The sequence below is a fragment of the Lutjanus erythropterus genome, chromosome 23 (genome assembly GCF_056507025.1).
Source record: "Lutjanus erythropterus isolate fLutEry1 chromosome 23, fLutEry1.hap2, whole genome shotgun sequence".
NCBI classification, from domain to species: Eukaryota; Metazoa; Chordata; class Actinopteri; order Lutjaniformes; family Lutjanidae; genus Lutjanus; species Lutjanus erythropterus.
In genome coordinates, this window is record NC_139339.1 from 18982077 (window position 1) to 19006033 (window position 23957).

The 23957-nt window shown below is 31.0% G+C and overlaps 1 protein-coding gene across 4 annotated transcripts in view; it reads left to right on the forward strand.

Moving 5' to 3' along the window:
- arhgap36 (Rho GTPase activating protein 36) overlaps nucleotides 1-23957 on the forward strand; it is a 112628-nt gene that overhangs the window by 60987 nt on the left and 27684 nt on the right. The window lies entirely within an intron of this gene.

Below are 23957 nucleotides of genomic sequence, written 5' to 3' on the forward strand. Positions count from 1 at the left end.
TGTATGTATGTATGCATGGTCATATGTATGTATGTATGTTCATATGTATGTATGTATGTATGCATGCATGTTCATATGTATGCATGCATGTTCATATGTATGTATGTATGCTCATATGTATGTATGTATGCATCGTCATATGTATGTATGTATATATGGTCATATGAATGTATGCATGGTCATATGTATGTATGCTCGTATGTATGTATGTATGTATGTATGTATGTATGCTCGTATGTATGTATGCATGGTCACATGTATGTATGTATGCATGTATGGCCATATGTATGTATGCATGTATGCTCATATGTATGTATGTATGTATGTATGTACGTACGTATGCATGGTGATAGGTATGACCGTATGTATGTATGTATGTGTGTATGTATGTATGGTCATATGAATGTATGCATGGTCATATGTGTATGGTCATACGTATGTATGTACGTATGTATGTATGTATGTATGGTCATATGTATGCATGTATGGTCATAAGTATGTATGTATGTATGTATGTATGGTCATATGTATGTATGTATGCATGGTCATATGTATATATGGTCATATGTATGTATGTATGTATGGTCATATGTATGTATGTTTCTATGCATGGTCATATGTTTGGCCATATGTATGAATGTATGCTCATATGTATTTATGCTCATATATATGTACGTATGTATGTATGTATGTATGCTCATTTGTATGTATGTATGTATATATGTATGGTCATATGTATGTATGTATGCATGGTCATATGTATGTATGGTCATATGTATGTATGTATGTATGTATATATGTATGTATATATGTATGGTCATATGTATGTATGTATGCATGTATGCTCATATGTATGTATGTATGCATGTATGTATGCATGGTCATATGTATGTCCATATGTATGTATGTGTGTATGTATGTATGGTCATATGAATGTATGCATGGTCATATGCATGTATGGTCATATGTATGTACGTATGTATGTATGTATGTATGCTCATATGTATGCATGTATGGTCATAAGTATGTACGTATGTATGTATGTATGTATGCTCATATGTATGTATGTATGCATGGTCATATGTATGTATGGTCATATGTATGTATGTATGTATGTATGTATGTATGTATGTATATATGTATGTATGTATATATGTATGTATGTATGCTCATATGTATGTATGTATGTATGTATGTATGTATGTATGTGTATGTATGTATGTACGGTCATGTATGTATGTATGTATGTATGTATGGTCATATCCCTCTATGGTACACATTATGATGCCAGTGAGGGAAATGTGTTTTTATGTCTCAAAATAGACTAAATGAACATAATCTGAAGAAATTTTATTTTTATTTTTATTTTTGGAAGTTTTTGGGGTTCGTTGCCTGTAGGTAACATTGTACCATAATGGTGCATAAGTGAAAAAGAACGTTCCTTTTCCAATTTGAACATTGTTTATTTCATAAACATATGCAAAAATATTCAATAACATCAAGAAGTCACAATTCATTTTAAATTTTAAATTAAAAACAATGATCAAAAGAATTTATATATATATGTATGTATGTATGTATGGTCATATGTATGTATGTATGTATGTATGGTCATATGTATGTATGTATGTATGTATGGTCATATGTATGTATGCATGCTCATATGTATGTATGCATGGTCATATGTATGTATGTATGCATGGTCATATGCTCATATGTATGTATGTATGTATGTATGGTCACATGTATGTATATATGTATGCATGGTCATATGTATGTATGTATGTATGTATGTATGCATGGTCATATGTATGTATGTATGTATGCATGTATGCTCATATGTATGTATGTATGGATGCATGGTCATATGTATGTATGTATGTATGCATGTATGCTCATATGTATGTATGTATGTATGTATGGTCATATGAATGTATGCATGGTCATATCTATGTATGGTCATATGTATGTATGTATGGTCATATGTATACATGTATGGTCATAAGTATGTATGTATGTATGTATGGTCATATGTATGTATGTATGCATGGTCATATGTATGTATATACATATGTATGTATGTATGTATGTATGTATGTATGTATGTATGCTCATATGTATGTATGTATGTATATATGCTCATATGTATGTATGTAAGCATGGTCAAATGTATGTATGTATGTATGTATGCATATATGGTCATATGTATGTATGTATGTATGTATGTATGTATATATGTATGGTCATGCACTGTGATTTCAGTATACCCTTACATCCAGGGTATCAGCATCTGCCCTTTTTCTCCACCCAAATAGGCCAGTGGTCAGTTTTGTGTTTGCTATAGTGATTCCATAATGGTTCACTGTTGCAGGCAACATTGCAACTTTCCATGATGGCACGTTGTTGCCTCAGGGCAACAGCTGCATTTTAACAAGTTTCCACTATTAAATTAGTAAATTAGTTGCATGAAACTATCAAAACAAAGTTTACTCACCTATTAGTGTGAAGACATTTTTTTCCAGGTGGAAAAGGGACAAGAAATAACTTTTTGAGAGTCTTTTTTTGAAGCAAGATAGCAGAGCTGTCTCCTTAGAAAAAGCCCGCCAAGAAGGGTTTCAAAATCGCTTCCTGGAGGTCATGTGACAAATTAAAGCATTGTTAATGGTTCCCTATGGTTTTACCTCTTTTTAAAGTATCGCATCATTTAAAGGGATGCATTGTGGAGATGTGACAGGGCAAAAATGGGTTTGTTGCCTGAGGGCAACATGGTACCATAGAGAGATATGCTCATATGTATGTATGTATGTATGTATGTATGTATGTATGTATGCTCATATGTATGTATGTATGTATATATGCTCATATGTATGTATGTAAGCATGGTCAAATGTATGTATGTATGTATGTATGCATATATGGTCATATGTATGTATGTATGTATGTATGTATGTATATATGTATGGTCATGCACTGTGATTTCAGTATACCCTTACATCCAGGGTATCTGCATCTGCCCTTTTTCTCCACCCAAATAGGCCAGTGGTCAGTTTTGTGTTTGCTATAGTGATTCCATAATGGTTCACTGTTGCAGGCAACATTGCAACTTTCCATGATGGCACGTTGTTGCCTCAGGGCAACAGCTGCATTTTAACAAGTTTCCACTATTAAATTAGTAAATTAGTTGCATGAAACTATCAAAACAAAGTTTACTCACCTATTAGTGTGAAGACATTTTTTTCCAGGTGGAAAAGGGACAAGAAATAACTTTTTGAGAGTCTTTTTTTGAAGCAAGATAGCAGAGCTGTCTCCTTAGAAAAAGCCCGCCAAGAAGGGTTTCAAAATCGCTTCCTGGAGGTCATGTGACAAATTAAAGCATTGTTAATGGTTCCCTATGGTTTTACCTCTTTTTAAAGTATCGCATCATTTAAAGGGATGCATTGTGGAGATGTGACAGGGCAAAAATGGGTTTGTTGCCTGAGGGCAACATGGTACCATAGAGAGATATGCTCATATGTATGTATGTATGGTCATATGTATGGCCATATGTATGTATGTATACTCATATGTATGTATGTATGCATGGTCATATGTATGGCCATATGTATGTATGTATACTCGTATGTATGTATGGTCATATGTCTGTATGGTCATATGTATGTATGTATGTATGGACATATGTATGTATATATGGTCATAAGTATATATGTATGAATTTATACTCATATGTATGTATGCATGGTCATATTTATGTATGTATGTATGGTCATATGTATGTATGGTCATGTATGTATGTATATATGTATGTATGTATGGTCATATGTATGTATACATGGTCATATGTATGGCCGTATGTATGTATGTGTGTATGTATGGTTGCATGGTCATATGTATGTATGTATGTATGTATGCTCATATGTATGTATGCTCATATTTGTGTGTGTATGTATGTATGTATGTATGGTCATATGTATGTATGCATGTTCGTATGTATGTATGTATGGTCATATGTATGTATGTATGCATGGTCATTTGTATGGCCATATTTATGTATGTATGTATGTATTCTCATATGTATGTATGTATAGATGGCCATATGTATGTATGTATGCTCATATGTATGTATGTATGTATGCATGGTCATATGTATGTCTGTATGTATGTATGTATGTATGTATGTATGTATGTATGTATGGTCACATGTATGTATGTACGTATGCATGGTCATATGTATGTATGTATGTTCATATGTATGTATGTATGTATGTATGTATGCATGCATGTTCATATGTATGCATGCATGTTCATATGTATGCATGCATATTCATATGTATGCATGCATGTTCATATGTATGTATGTATGCTCATATGTATGTATGTATGCATCATCATATGTATGTATGTATATATGGTCATATGAATGTATGCATGGTCATATGTATGTATGCTCGTATGTATGTATGTATGTATGTATGTATGTATGTATGCTCGTATGTATGTATGCATGGTCACATGTATGTATGTATGCATGTATGGCCATATGTATGTATGCATGTATGCTCATATGTATGTATGTATGTATGTACGTACGTATGCATGGTGATAGGTATGACCATATGTATGTATGTATGTATGTGTGTATGTATGTATGGTCATATGAATGTATGCATGGTCATATGTATGTACGGTCATACGTATGTATGTATGTATGTATGTATGTATGGTCATATGTATGCATGTATGGTCATAAGTATGTATGTATGTATGTATGGTCATATGTATGTATGTATGCATGGTCATATGTATGTATGGTCATATGTATGTATGTATGTATATATGTATGTATATATGTATGGTCATATGTATGTATGTATGTGTGTATGTATGTATGGTCATATGAATGTATGCATGGTCATATGCATGTATGGTCATATGTATGTACGTATGAATGTATGTATGTATGTATGTATGGTCATATGTATGCATGTATGGTCATAAGTATGTACGTATGTATGTATGTATGCTCATATGTATGTATGTATGCATGGTCATATGTATGTATGGTCATATGTATGTATGTATGTATGCTCATATGTATGTATGTATGTATGTATGTATGTATATATGTATGTATGTATATATGTATGTATGTATGCTCATATGTATGTATGTATGTATGTATGTATGTATGTGTATGTATGTATGTACGGTCATATGTATGTATGTATGTATGTATGTATGTATGGTCATATCCCTCTATGGTACACTTTATGATGCCAGTGAGGGAAATGGGTTTTTATGTCTCAAAATAGACTAAATAAACATAATCTGAAGAAATTTTATTTTTATTTTTATTTTTGGAAGTTTTTGGGGTTCGTTGCCTGTAGGTAACATTGTACCATAATGGTGCATAAGTGAAAAAGAACGTTCCTTTTCCAATGTGAACATTGTTTATTTCATAAACATATGCAAAAATATTCAATGACATCAAGAAGTCACAATTCATTTAAATTTTAAACTAAAAAGAATTATAAAAAGAATTTATATATATATGTATGTATGTATGGTCATATGTATGTATGTATGCTCATTTTAAATTTTAAATTAAAAACAATGATAAAAAGAATTTATATATATATGTATGTATGTATGTATGGTCATATGTCTGTATGTATGGTCATATGTATGTATGCATGCTCATATGTATGTATGCATGGTCATATGTATGTATGTATGTATTCTCATATGTATGTATGTATGTATGGTCACATGTATGTATGTATGTATGCATGGTCATATGTATGTATGTATGTATGCATGGTCGTATGTATGTATGTATGTATGGATGTATGCATGTATGCTCATATGTATGTATGTATGGATGCATTGTCATATGTATGTATGTATGTATACATGTATGCTCATATGTATGTATGTATGTATGTATGGTCATATGAATGTATGCATGGTCATATGTATGTATGGTCATATGTATGTATGTATGGTCATATGTATACATGTATGGTCATAAATATGTATGTATGTATGTATGTATGGTCATATGTATGTATGTATGCATGGTCATATGTATGTATATACATATGTATGTATGTATGTATGTATGTATGCTCATATGTATGTATGTATGTATGTTTATATGCTCATATGTATGTATGTAAGCATGGTCACATGTATGTATGTATGTATGTATGCATGTATGGTCATATGTATGTATATATGTATGTATGTATGTATGTATGTATGTATGTATGTATGGTCATATGTATGGTCATATGTATGTATGCTCATATGTGTATATGTATGGTCATATGTATGTATGTATGTATATATGCTCATATGTATGTATGTTCATATGTATGTATGTATGTATGGTCACATGTATGAATGTATGCATGCTCATATGTATGTATGTATGTATGTATGCATGGTCATATGTATGACCATATGTATTTATGCATGGTCATATATATGTATGGTCATATGTATGTATGTATGTATGTATGGTCATATGTATGCATGTATGTATGTATGTATGAATGTATGTATGGTCATATGTATGTATGCATGGTCATATGTATGTATGGTCATGTGTATGTATGTATGTATGTATGTATGTATGTATGTATGTATATGTGTATGTATGTATGTATATGTGTATGTATTTATGCTCATATGTATGTATGTATGCATGGTCACATGTATGTATGTATGTATGCCTGTAGGCAAGATTGTACCATAATGGTGCATAAGTGAAAAAGAATGTTCCTTTTCCAATTTGAACATTGTTTATTTCATAAACATATGCAAAAATATTCAATAACATCAAGAAGACACAATTCATTTAAATTTTAAACTAAAAAGAATTATAAAAAGAATTTATATATATATGTATGAATGTATGGTCATATGTATGTATGTATGCTCATATGTATGTATGTATATATGGTCATATATATGTATGCATGGTCATATGTGTGTATGTATGTATTCTCATATGTATGTATGTATTCTCATATGTATGTATGTATGTATGTATGTATATATGCTCATATGTATGTATGGTAGTATGTATGTATGTATGTATGTATGTATGGTCACATGTATGTATGGTCACATGTATGTATGTATGTATGGCCACATGTATGTATGTATGTATGGTCACATGTATGTATGTATGGTCACATGTATGTATGTATGCATGGTCATATGTATGTATGTATGTATGTATGCATGTATGGTCACATGTATGTATGTATGTATGTATGTATGTATGCATGGTCATATGTATGACCATATGTATGTATGTATGTGTGTATGTATGTATGGTCATATGTATACATGTATGGTCATAAGTATGTATGTATGTAGGTATGGTCGTGTGTATGTATGTATATATGCTCAAATGTATGTATGGTAGTATGTATGTATGGTAGTATGTATGGTCACATGTATGTATGTATGTATGTATGGTCACATGTATGTATGTATGGTCACATGTATGTATGTATGCATGGTCATATGTATGTATATATGTATGTATGTATGCATGTATGCTCATATGTATGTATGTATGTATGTATGCATGGTCATATGTATGACCATATGTATGTATGTATGTATGTATGTATGTATGTATGGTCATATGAATGTATGCATGGTTATATGTATGTATGTTCATATGTATGTATCTATGTATGTATATATGTATGGTCATATGTATACATGTATGGTCATAAGTATGTATGTATGTATGTATGGTAATATGTATGTATGTATGCATGGTCATAAGTATGTATGGTCATATGTATGTATGTATGTATGTATGCTCATATGTATGTATGTATGTATATATGTATGTATGTATGTATGTATGTATATATGCATGTATGTATGCTCACATGTATGTATGTATGTATGCTCGTATGTATGTATGTATGCATGGTCACATGTATGTATGTATGTATGCATGTATGGTCATATGTATGTATGTATGTATGTATGTATGTATGGTCATATTTATGTCTGTATGTATGTATGGTCATATGTATGTATGTATGTATGTATGTATGTATGTATGTATGCTCATATGTATGTATGTATGTATGCTCATATGTATCTATGCATGGTCATATGTATGTATGTATGTATGCTCATATGTGTGTATGCATGGTCATATGTATGTATGTATTCTCATATGTATGTATGTATGTATGTATGGTCATATGTATGTATGTATATATGCTCATATGTATGTATGCTCATATGTATGTATGTACAGGCAACGAACCCCAAAAACTTCCAAAAATGAAAATAAAAATAAAAATAAAATTTCTTCAGATTATGTTTATTTTCTCTATTTTGAGACATAAAAACACATTTCCCCCACTGGCATCATAATGTGTACCATAGAGGGATATGACCATACATACATACATACATACATACATACATACATACATACATATGACCATACATACATAAATACATACACATACATACATATGAGCATACATACATACATACATATGAGCATACATACATACATACATATGAGCATAAATACATACATACATACATACATACATACATACATATGACCATACATATATATGAGCATACATACATACATACGTACATACATATGAGCATACATACATATGACCATACATTCATACATATGGCCAAACATATGACCATGCATACAAACATACATACATATGACCATACATACATACATACATACATACATACATACATACATACATACATACATACATACATACATATGACCATACATACATACATACATACATACATACATACATACATACATATGACCGTACATACATACATACATACTTATGACCATACATGCATACATATGACCATACATACATACATACATACATATATACATACATACATACATACATATGACCATGCATACATACATATGAGCATACGTATATACATATGACCATGCATACATACATATGAGCATACATACATACATATAACCATACATACATACATACATACATACATACATACATATATATGACCATACGTACATACATACATACATACATACATATATACATATATATATATAAATTTCTTTTTATAATTCGTTTAAATTTAAAATTTAAAATGAATTCTGACTTCTTGATGTTATTGAATATTTTTGCATATGTTCATGAAATAAACAATGTTCAAATTGGAAAAGGAACATTCTTTTTCACTTATGTATGTATGTATGGTCATATGTATGTATGTATATATGCTCATATGTATGTATGCTCATATGTATGTATGTACAGGCAACGAACCCCAAAAACTTCCAAAAATAAAGATAGAAATAAAAATAAAATTTCTTCAGATTATGTTAATTTTCTCTATTTTGAGACATAAAAACACATTTCCCCCACTGGCATCATAATGTGTACCATAGAGGGATATGACCATACATACATACATACATACATACATATGACCGTACATATATACATACATACATACATATGAGCATACAAACATACATACATACATATGAGCATACATACATACATACATATGAGCATACATACATACATACATATGAGCATACATACATACAAACATACATACATACATATGACCATACATACATACATACATATGAGCATACATACATATGACCATACATACTTATGAGCATACATACATACATACGTAAATACATATGAGCATACATACATATGACCATACATTCATACATATGGCCAAACATATGACCATGCATACAAACATACATACTTATGACCATACATGCATACATATGACCATACATACATACATACATATGACCATACATACATATGACCATGCATACATTCATATGACCATACATACATACACACACACATACATACATACATATGGTCATACATATGACCATGTATACATACATACATACATACATACATACATAAGAGCATACATGCATACATACATACATACATATGACCATGCATACATACATACATGTGACCATACATACATACATACATATGACCATACATACATACATACATACATACATACATATGAGAATACATACATACAAATGACCATGCATACATACATATGAGCATACATACATACATATGACCATGCATACATACATATGAGCGTACATACATACATATGACCATACATATGACCATACATACATACATACATACATATATATGACCATACATATATATATATATATATAAATTCTTTTTATAATTCTTTTTAATTTAAAATTTAAAATGAATTGTGACTTTTTGATGTTATTGAATATTTTTGCATATGTTCATGAAATAAACAATGTTCAAATTGGAAAAGGAACATTCTTTTTCACTTATGCACCATTATGGTACAATGTTGCCTACAGGCAACGAACCCCAAAAACTTCCAAAAATAAAAATAAAAATAAAATTTCTTCAGATTATGTTTATCTAGTCTATTTTGAGACATAAAAACACATTTCCCTCACTGGCATCATAATGTGTACCATAGACGGATATGACCATACATACATACATACATACATACATACATACATACATATGACCGTACATACATACATACATGAAGAAATTTCATTTTTATTTTCATTTTTGGAAATTTTTTAATTCATAAACATATGTAAAAATATTCAATAACATCACGAAGTCACAATTCATTTTAAATTTTAAATTAAAAAGAATTATAAAAAGAATTTATATATATATATATGTATGTATGTATATATGTATGTATGTATGTATGTATGTATGTATGGTCACATGTATGTATGTATGCATGGGCATATGTATGTATGTATGTATGTATGTATGTATGTATGTATGTATGCATGTATGCTCATATGTATGTATGTATGTATGTATGTATGCATGTATGCTCATATGTATGTATGTATGTATGTATGGTCATATGAATGTATGCATGGTCATATGTATGTATGGTCATATGTATGCATGCATGTATGTATGGTCATATGTATACATGTATGGTCATAAGTATGTATGTATGTATGTATGTATGTATGGTCATATGTATTTATGTATGCATGGTCATATGTATGTATGTATGTATGTATGCTCATATGTATGTATGTATTTATATATGTATGTATGTATGTATGCTCATATGTATGTATGTATGTATGTATGTATGCTCATATGTATTTATGTATGCATGGTCACATGTATGTATGTATTTATGCATGTATGGTCATATGTATGTATGTATGTATGTATGCTCATATGTATGTATGTATGCATGGTCACATGTATGTATGTATGTATGTATGCATGTATGGTCATATGTATGTATGTATGTATGTATGTATGTATGTATGTATGTATGGTCATATGTATGTATGCTCATATGTGTGTATGCATGGTCATATGTATGTATGTATGCTCATATGTATGTATGCATGGTCATATGTATGTATGTATTCTCATTTGTATGTATGTATGTATGGTCATATGTATGTATGTATATATGCTCATATGTATGTATGCTCATATGTATGTATGTATGTATGTATGGTCACATGTACGTATGAATGCTTGGTCATATGTATGTATGTATGTATGCATGCATGCTCATATGTCATGTGATCATAAGTATGTATGTAGGTATGTATGTATGTATGTATTGTCATATGTATGTATGTATGCATGGTCATATGTATATATGGTCATATGTATGTATGTATGCATGTATGGTCATATGTATGTATGTTTGTATGCATGGTCATATGTTTGTCCATATGTATGAATGTATGCTCATGTGTATGTATGCTCATTTCAATCAGGAGAGACTAAGAGTAAAAGAGAAATGGTTTATTGGCACATGCATGATATATGAAACATGAACAGTCTTTGGCGGTTAGACCCCAATGAGGTGAAACAATATGTATATACAAATGGGGGTGATGAAGCTGTAGTGAAGAGAACCCCCCTGGTGTCTAGGCACTGGTGGTGGTGGTGATGATGAGGTCTAAAGCAGAGACTGGTGAGGTGAAGTGGCTCTGGACTCCTGCTGCCTGGACCTGAAGGCTGGAGGAGAGGGCGTCAGGGAGGATTGAGGTGAACATCTTCTGCTACCTGGGTCCAGTGACTGGAGGAGAGAGGGGTGGAGGAGGGTCGCGCGATTGACTGAATGACAACTGATGGAGCAAAGACAGGGGCGATTTAAAGATTTGGCAGCAGCAAATTGACTGGCTATCGCGACCGTGGCAAAATCTCAATGGATGGTAAAGACGAAGGTGAACGCCCACAAACAGCTGATTAGAGGGAATAGGAGGAGAGAGGCGGAGTAAAGGAAAGTTGTGAATGAAGGCAGTGTAATAGAAGGTCTTCCTGATTGAACTTACGCTGAGCTACATATGTATGTACGTATGTATGTATGTATGCTCATTTGTATGTATGTATGTATGTATGTGTATGTATGTATGTATGTATGTACAGTCATATGTATGTATGTATGTATGTATGTATGGTCATATCCCTCTATGGTACACATTATGATGCCAGTGAGGGAAATGTGTTTTTATGTCTCAAAATAAACTAGATAAACATAATCTGAAGAAATTTTATTTTTATTTTTATTTTTATTTTTTGAAGTTTTTGGGGTTCGTTGCCTGTAGGCAACATTGTACCATAATGGTGCATAAGTGAAAAAGAACGTTCCTTTTCCAATTTGAACATTGTTTATATCATAAACATATGCAAAAATATTCAATAACATGAAGAAGTCACAATTCATTTTAAATTTTAAATTAAAAAGAATTATAAAAAGAATTTATATATATATATGTATGTATGTATGTATGTATGTATGTATGGTCATATGTATGTATGTATGCTCATATGTATGTATGTATATATGGTCATATGTATGTATGCATGGTCATATGTATGTATGTATTCTCATATGTATGTATGTATGTATGTATGTATGCTCATATGTATGTATGTATGTATGGTCATATGTATGTATGTATGTATGCTCATATGTATGTATGGTCATAGGTATGTATGTATGTATGGTCACATGTATGTATGTATGTATGGTCACATGTATGTATGTATGAATGGTCACATGTATGTATGTATGAATGGTCATATGTATGTATGTATGTATGTATGTATGTATGCATGTATGCTCATATGTATGTATGTATGTATGTATGCATGGTCATGTGTATGACCATAAGTATGTATGAATGTGTATGTATGTATGTATGGTCATATGAATGTATGCATGGTCATATGTATGTATGTTCATATGTATGTATGTATGTATGTATATATGTATGGTCATATGTATGTATGGTCATATGTATGTATGTATGTATGTATGTATGTATGTATGTATGGTCATATGTATACATGTATGGTCATAAGTGTGTATGTTTATATGTATGTATGTATGCATGGTCATATGTATGTATGGTCATATGTATGTATGTATGTATGTATGTATGGTCATATGTATGTATGTATGTATGTATATATGTATGTATGTATGCTCACATGTATGTATGTGTGTATGCTCATATGTATGTATGTATGCATGGTCACATGTATGTATGTATGTATGCATGTATGGTCATATGTATGTATGTATGTATGTATGTATGTATGTATGTATGTATGTATGTATGGTCATATTTATGTATGTATGTATGTATGTATGTATGGTCATATGTATGTATGTATGGTCATATGTATGTATGTATGTATGTATGCTCATATGTATCTATGCATGGTCATATGTATGTATGTATGCTCATATGTGTGTATGCATGGTCATATGTATGTATGTATTCTCATATGTATGTATGTATGTATGTATGTATGCTCATATGTATGTATGTATGTATGGTCATATGTATGTATGTATGTATGCTCATATGTATGTATGGTCATAGGTATGTATGTATGTATGGTCACATGTATGTATGTATGTATGGTCACATGTATGTATGTATGTATGGTCACATGTATGTATGTATGAATGGTCATATGTATGTATGTATGTATGTATGTATGTATGTATGTATGGTCATATGTATGTATGTATGCTCATATGTATGTATGTATATATGGTCATATGTATGTATGCATGGTCATATGTATGTATGTATTCTCATATGTATGTATGTATGTATGTATGTATGCTCATATGTATGTATGTATGTATGGTCATATGTATGTATGTATGTATGCTCATATGTATGTATGGTCATAGGTATGTATGTATGTATGGTCACATGTATGTATGTATGTATGGTCACATGTATGTATGTATGTATGGTCACATGTATGTATGTATGAATGGTCATATGTATGTATGTATGTATGTATGTATGTATGCATGTATGCTCATATGTATGTATGTATGTATGTATGCATGGTCATGTGTATGACCATAAGTATGTATGAATGTGTATGTATGTATGGTCATATGAATGTATGCATGGTCATATGTATGTATGTTCATATGTATGTATGTATGTATGTATATATGTATGGTCATATGTATGTATGTATGTATGTATGTATGTATGTATGTATGGTCATATGTATACATGTATGGTCATAAGTATGTATGTATATATGTATGTATGTATGGTAATATGTATGTATGTATGCATGGTCATATGTATGTATGGTCATATGTATGTATGTATGTATGTATGTATGGTCATATGTATGTATGTATGTATGTATGTATGTATATATGTATGTATGTATGCTCACATGTATGTATGTGTGTATGCTCATATGTATTTATGTATGCATGGTCACATGTATGTATGTATGTATGCATGTATGGTCATATGTATGTATGTATGTATGTATGTATGTATGTATGCTCATATGTATGTATGTACAGGCAACGAACCCCCAAAACTTCCAAAAACAAAAATAAAAATAAAAATAAAATTTCTTCAGATTATGTTTATTTTCTCTATTTTGAGACATAAAAACACATTTCCCCCACTGGCATCATAATGTGTACCATAGTGGGATATGAGCATACATACATACATACATACATATGACCGTACATACATACATACATACACATACATACATATGAGCATACATACATACATACATACATACATACATACATACATACATACATATGAGCATACATACATACATACATATGAGCATACATACATACATACATATGAGCATACATACATACAAACATACATACATACATACATATGAGCATACATACATACATACATATGAGCATACATACATATGACCATACATTCATACATACATACATACATATGAGAATACATACATACATACATATGACCAAGCATACATACATATGAGCATACATACATACATACATATGACCATACATACATGCATACATACATACATACATACATATGAGCAGACATACATACATACATATGAGCATACATACATACATACATACATATGAGCATAACTACATAGATACATACATATGAGCATACATAAATACATACATACATATGAGCATACATACCTATGAGCATACATACATATGAGCATACATACATACATACATGCATATGAGCATACATAAATACATACATACATATGAGCATACATACCTATGAGCATACATACATATGAGCATACATAAATATATATGTATGTATGTATGTGTGTATGTATGTCTGGTCATATGAATGTATGCATGGTCGTATGTATGTATGTATGTATGTATGCTCATATGTATGTATGTATGTATGTATGTATGGTCATATGTATGTGTGTATGCATGGTCATATGTATGTATGGTCATATGTATGTATGTATGGTCATATGTATGTATGTATTCTCATATGTATGTATGTATGTATGTATGTATGTATGTATGGTCATATGTATGTATGTATGTATATATGTATGGTCATATGTATGTATGTATGTATATATGTATGGTCATATTTATGTATGTATGTATGTATGTATGTATGGTCATATGTATGTATGTATGTATGTATGCTCATATGTATGTATGTATGTATGCTCATATGTATGTATGTATGCATGGGCACATGTATGTATGTATGTATGCATGTATGGTCATATGTATGTATGTATGTACGTATGTATGTATGGTCATATTTATGTATGTATGTATGTATGTATCTATGGTCATATGTATGTATGTATGTATGTATGGTCATATGTATGTATGTATGTATTCTCATATGTATCTATGCATGGTCATATGTATGTATGTATGCTCATATGTGTGTATGCATGGTCATATGTATGTATGTATGTATTCTCATATGTATTCTCATATGTATGTATGTATGTATGTATCTATGCTCATATGTATGTATGTACAGGCAACGAACCCCAAAAACTTCCAAAAATAAACATAAAAATAAAATTTCTTCAGATTATGTTTATTTTCTCTATTTTGAGACATAAAAACACATTTCCCCCACTGGCATCATAATGTGTACCATAGAGGGATATGACCATACATACATACATACATACATATGACCGTACATACATACATACATACACATACATACATATGAGCATACATAAATACATACATACATACATACATACATACATATGAGCATGCATACATACATACATACATACATACATACATATGAGCATACATACATACATACCTATGAGCAAACATACATATGAGCATACATACATACATACGTACATACATATGAGCATTCATACATATGACCATACATTCATACATATGGCCAAACATATGACCATGCATACAAACATACATACATATGACCATACATACATACATATGACCATACATACATACATACATACTTATGACCATACATACATACATACATACTTATGACCATACATGCATACATATGACCATACATACATACATACATACATATGACCATACATACATATGACCATGCATACATACATACATACATATGAGCATACATGCATACATAAATGCATGTGACCATACATACATACATACATACATACATATGACCATACATACATATGAGCATATATACATACATACATACGACCATACATACATACATACATACATACATACGTATGACCATGCATACATACATATGAGCATACATACATACATATGACCATGCATACATACATATGAGCATACATACATACATATGAGCATACATACATACATACATACATACATACATACATACATACATACATACATACATATATATGACCATACATACATACATACTTACATACATACATACATACATACATATGAGCATACATACATACATACATACATACATACATACATACATATGAGCATACATACATACATACATATGAGCATACATACATACATAGATACATATGAGCATACATACATACATACATACATACATACATAGATACATATGAGCATATATACATACATACATACATACATACATACATATGAGCATACATACATATGAGCATACATACATACATACATACATACATATGAGCATACATACATATGAGCATACATACATACATACGTACGTACATACATATGAGCATACATACATATGACCATACATTCATACATATGGCCAAACATATGACCATGCATACAAACATACATACATATGACCTTACATACATACATACATACATATGGCCATACATACATACATACATACTTATGACCATACATACATACATACTTATGACCATACATACATACATACATACATACATACATACATACATATGAGCATACATACATACATACATATGACCATACATACATGCATACATACATACATACTTACATATGAGCATACATACAAACATACATATGAGCATACATACATACATACATACATATGAGCATAAATACATACATACATACATATGAGCATACATAAATACATACATACATATGAGCATACATACCTATGAGCATACATACATATGAGCATACATAAATACATACATACATATGAGCATACATACATACATACATATGAGCATACATACATACATACATACATATGAGCATACATACATACATACATATGAGCAAACATACATATGAGCATACATACATACATACGTACATACATATGAGCATACATACATATGACCATACATTCATACATATGGCCAAACATATGACCATGCATACAAACATACATACATATGACCATACATACATACATACATACATACATATGACCATACATACATACATACATACTTATGACCATACATACATACATACATACATACTTATGACCATACATGCATACATATGACCATACATACATACATACATACATATGACCATACATACATATGACCATGCATACATACATACATACATATGAGCATACATGCATACATACATGCATGTGACCATACATACATACATACATACATACATATGACCATACATACATATGAGCATATATACATACATACATATGACCATACATACATACATATATACATACATACATATGACCATGCATACATACATATGAGCATACATACATACATATGACCATGCATACATACATATGAGCATACATACATACATATGAGCATACATACATACATACATACATACATACATACATACATACATACATATATATGACCATACATATATATGACCATACATACATACATACATACATACATACATATGAGCATACATACATACATATGAGCATACATACATACATACATACATACATATGAGCATATATACATACATACATACATACATATGAGCATACATACATATGAGCATACATACATACATACATACATATGACCATACATACATACATACATACTTATGACCATACATACATACATACATACATACTTATGACCATACATACATACATACATACATGCATACATATGAGCATACATACATACATACATATGACCATACATACATACATACATGCATACATACATATGAGCATACATACAAACATACATATGACCATACATACATACATACATACATATGAGCATAAATACATACATACATACATATGAGCATACATAAATACATACATACATATGAGCATACATACCTATGAGCATACATAAATACATACATACATATGAGCATACATACCTATGAGCATACATACATATGAGCATACATAAATATATATGTATGTATGTATGTGTGTATGTATGTATGGTCATATGAATGTATGCATGGTCATATGTATGTATGTATGTATGTATGGTCATATGTATGTGTGTATGCATGGTCATATGTATGTATGGTCATATGTATGTATGCATGTTCATATGTATGTATGTATTCTCATATGTACGTATGGTCATATGTATGTATGTATGAATATGTATGTATGAATGTATATATGTATGGTCATATGTATACATGTATGGTCATAAGTATGTATGTATATATGTATGTATGTATGGTAATATGTATGTATGTATGCATGGTCATATGTATGAATGGTCATATGTATGTATGTATGTATGTATGGTCATATGTATGTATGTATGTACATACATACACATACATACATATGAGCATACATACATACATACATACATACATACATATGAGCATACATACATACATACATATGAGCATACATACATACATACATACATACATACATACATACATACATACATACATATGAGCATAAATACATACATACATACATATGAGCAAACATACATATGAGCATACATACATACATACGTACATACATATGAGCATACATACATATGACCATACATTCATACATATGGCCAAACATATGACCATGCATACAAACATACATACATATGACCATACATACATACATACATACATACATATGACCATACATACATACATACATACTTATGACCATACATACATACATACATACATACTTATGACCATACATGCATACATATGACCATACATACATACATACATACATATGACCATACATACATATGACCATGCATACATACATACATACATATGAGCATACATGCATACATACATGCATGTGACCATACATACATACATACATACATACATATGACCATACATACATATGAGCATATATACATACATACATATGACCATACATACATACATATATACATACATACATATGACCATGCATACATACATATGAGCATACATACATACATATGACCATGCATACATACATATGAGCATACATACATACATATGAGCATACATACATACATACATACATACATACATACATATATATGACCATACATATATATGACCATACATACATACATACATACATACATACATATGAGCATACATACATACATATGAGCATACATACATACATACATACATACATACATATGAGCATATATACATACATACATACATACATATGAGCATACATACATATGAGCATACATACATACATACATACATATGACCATACATACATACATACATACTTATGACCATACATACATACATACATACATACTTATGACCATACATACATACATACATACATACATACATATGAGCATACATACATACATACATATGACCATACATACATACATACATGCATACATACATATGAGCATACATACAAACATACATATGACCATACATACATACATACATACATATGAGCATAAATACATACATACATACATATGAGCATACATAAATACATACATACATATGAGCATACATACCTATGAGCATACATAAATACATACATACATATGAGCATACATACCTATGAGCATACATACATATGAGCATACATAAATATATATGTATGTATGTATGTGTGTATGTATGTATGGTCATATGAATGTATGCATGGTCATATGTATGTATGTATGTATGTATGGTCATATGTATGTGTGTATGCATGGTCATATGTATGTATGGTCATATGTATGTATGCATGTTCATATGTATGTATGTATTCTCATATGTACGTATGGTCATATGTATGTATGTATGAATATGTATGTATGAATGTATATATGTATGGTCATATGTATACATGTATGGTCATAAGTATGTATGTATATATGTATGTATGTATGGTAATATGTATGTATGTATGCATGGTCATATGTATGAATGGTCATATGTATGTATGTATGTATGTATGGTCATATGTATGTATGTATGTACATACATACACATACATACATATGAGCATACATACATACATACATACATACATACATATGAGCATACATACATACATACATATGAGCATACATACATACATACATACATACATACATACATACATACATACATATGAGCATAAATACATACATACATACATATGAGCATACATAAATACATACATACATATGAGCATACATACCTATGAGCATACATACATATGAGCATACATACATACATACATACATACATACATATGAGCATACATAAATACATACATACATATGAGCATACATACCTATGAGCATACATACATATGAGCATACATAAATATATATGTATGTATGTATGTGTGTATGTATGTATGGTCATATGAATGTATGCATGGTCATATGTATGTATGTATGTATGTATGTATGTATGTATGTATGGTCATATGTATGCATGTTTGGTTTTAAGTATGTATGTATGTATGTATGTATGTATGGTCATATGTATGTGTGTATGCATTGTCATATGTATGTATGGTCATATGTATGTATGCATGGTCATATGTATGTATGTATTCTCATATGTATGTATGTATGTATGTATGTATGTATGGTCATATGTATGTATGTATGTATGTATGTATATATGCTCATATGCATGTATGCTCATATGTATGTATGTTCATATGTATGTATGTATGGTCATAAGTATGTATGTATATATGTATGTATGTATGGTAATATGTATGTATGTATGCATGGTCATATGTATGTATGGTCATATGTATGTATGTATGTATGTATGGTCATATGTATGTATGTATGTACATACATACACATACTGACAGAAAACAGGTACTGAAATGAATCTTTTTTTTGCAGCAAGATAGCAGAGCTGTGTCCTTAGAAAAAGCCCGCCAAGAAGGGTTTCAAAATCGCTTCCTGGAGGTCATGTGACAACTTAAAGCATTGTTAATGGTTCCCTATGGTTTTACCTCTTTTTTAAAGTATCGCATCATTTAAAGGGATGCATTGTGGAGATGTGACAGGGCAAAAATGGGTTTGTTGCCTGAGGGCAACATGGTACCATAGAGGGTTAAACCAGTCAGTCCTTTGTGTTCAATATGTTTATCCAACCTCAGATTCCCCTAAAGTTTTCACTGAGCAGCAACATCTACTGCAACTGCTTGAGGAAATCGATGGTGCATCTGTGTTTAAATCAAAGCAGAAAAGCAAAATGTGAAACATCTTAAAGTTCTGGATTCAGGTGACTAAAAAGCAACTTTCTTGAAATTTTCACATCCTGTAATACATTGAAATGATGCATTTCACCACAGCTTTCAGCCAACAACAAGCCAGCCCGACTGATGCAGTTTTCACAGGAAAACATTTGAGTCCGTTGTACTTGGACGCCCGTGGTGTTTTCCGTCTCTTTATTTGTCCTTTTCTGTCATCTCCGCTCTCTGTGAATGTCATTATGTAATCATACATGTGCACACACACTCCACACAGACATCTATCTGAGGGGCGTCGCTGAGAGATTAGCCTCAGCTGGAGGTGGCGTGTGTGTGACAGGAGTGACCGTGTGCTTTGGAAATAAACTTTAATTTCCTGCAGTCATGGGAATATGACCCTTTTATCTCAATGCAAACACACACACATTGTACAAATACTCACTATCTCTATCTTCAGCGGTTTTTCCCTCAAATGAGCAAAGAATTTCCATCTCTACAGTCCCAGATATTCTATGATGGCACTTATTTGCGGTGCAGGGATCTCCGATCGTTCCTTAATAGGGAAAAGACCCGACCTTGAATTTGTGACTTCTAAACAGCCGCTTTGGTAACCCAAACAATGGCTTCTTCCACATAAACCCAGTCTGAGAGAGAGGATGTGGAGCTTGTAAAACAGAGGAGCCGATACAAAACAAAACACTCGCACCATAAAAACAGACGCACAGAGAACTGTCGCTGGAACAAACGTCTTCTCATACCCATAGTCACTGTGAGCTTTGATTTACAGTATTTTTTATTTTGCTATCAAACTCCACTGTAGCAGCTGTGAAAACATTTTTATGTGACTGATATGTGTTTTTTTCAGTGTTTATCTTGTAAATAACTGAATTTAGAAAGAACATCAAACAAAAAAGATGGAGGAAAGCACAAAATGTCAGAAATGATAGTTTTCTAACTGTCAGAATGAAATTAATAGCTGTTTTTGCAGCGTATCATACAGATCTGCTTTGAAAATTATATGTTCAAAGAAGGGAGAAGTTTATATCTTTTGGTTTCATGAAAGCATCTCATGTTTGTACCATTGAGAATGCTTTCATTTTGCTCTCATCACCATAGAAATTCTTTGTAAAATCTTACATGTAATTTGACTCTTAATCGTATAAATCACGTTTCAGTTTCACCCAAATAAGTGGATAAAGTGACAAAGTTTTGCTTTTGTACAGTAAGATACTGTCCACTTCCATGAATGGATGTATTCTCCTTCCTTGCTCAGCTAGCTTCATAAGCGATAAAGAGTTTCACTGGATGCAAATGGGTGCAGTATGAGTCATCAACAGTTTTTAATAATTTCCAAGAAAAAATACCATTAAAAACAACTAGAATACTTACAAAACAACTTTTTGTCATTGTTGGGCCAGATACTTGTGTATAGGTG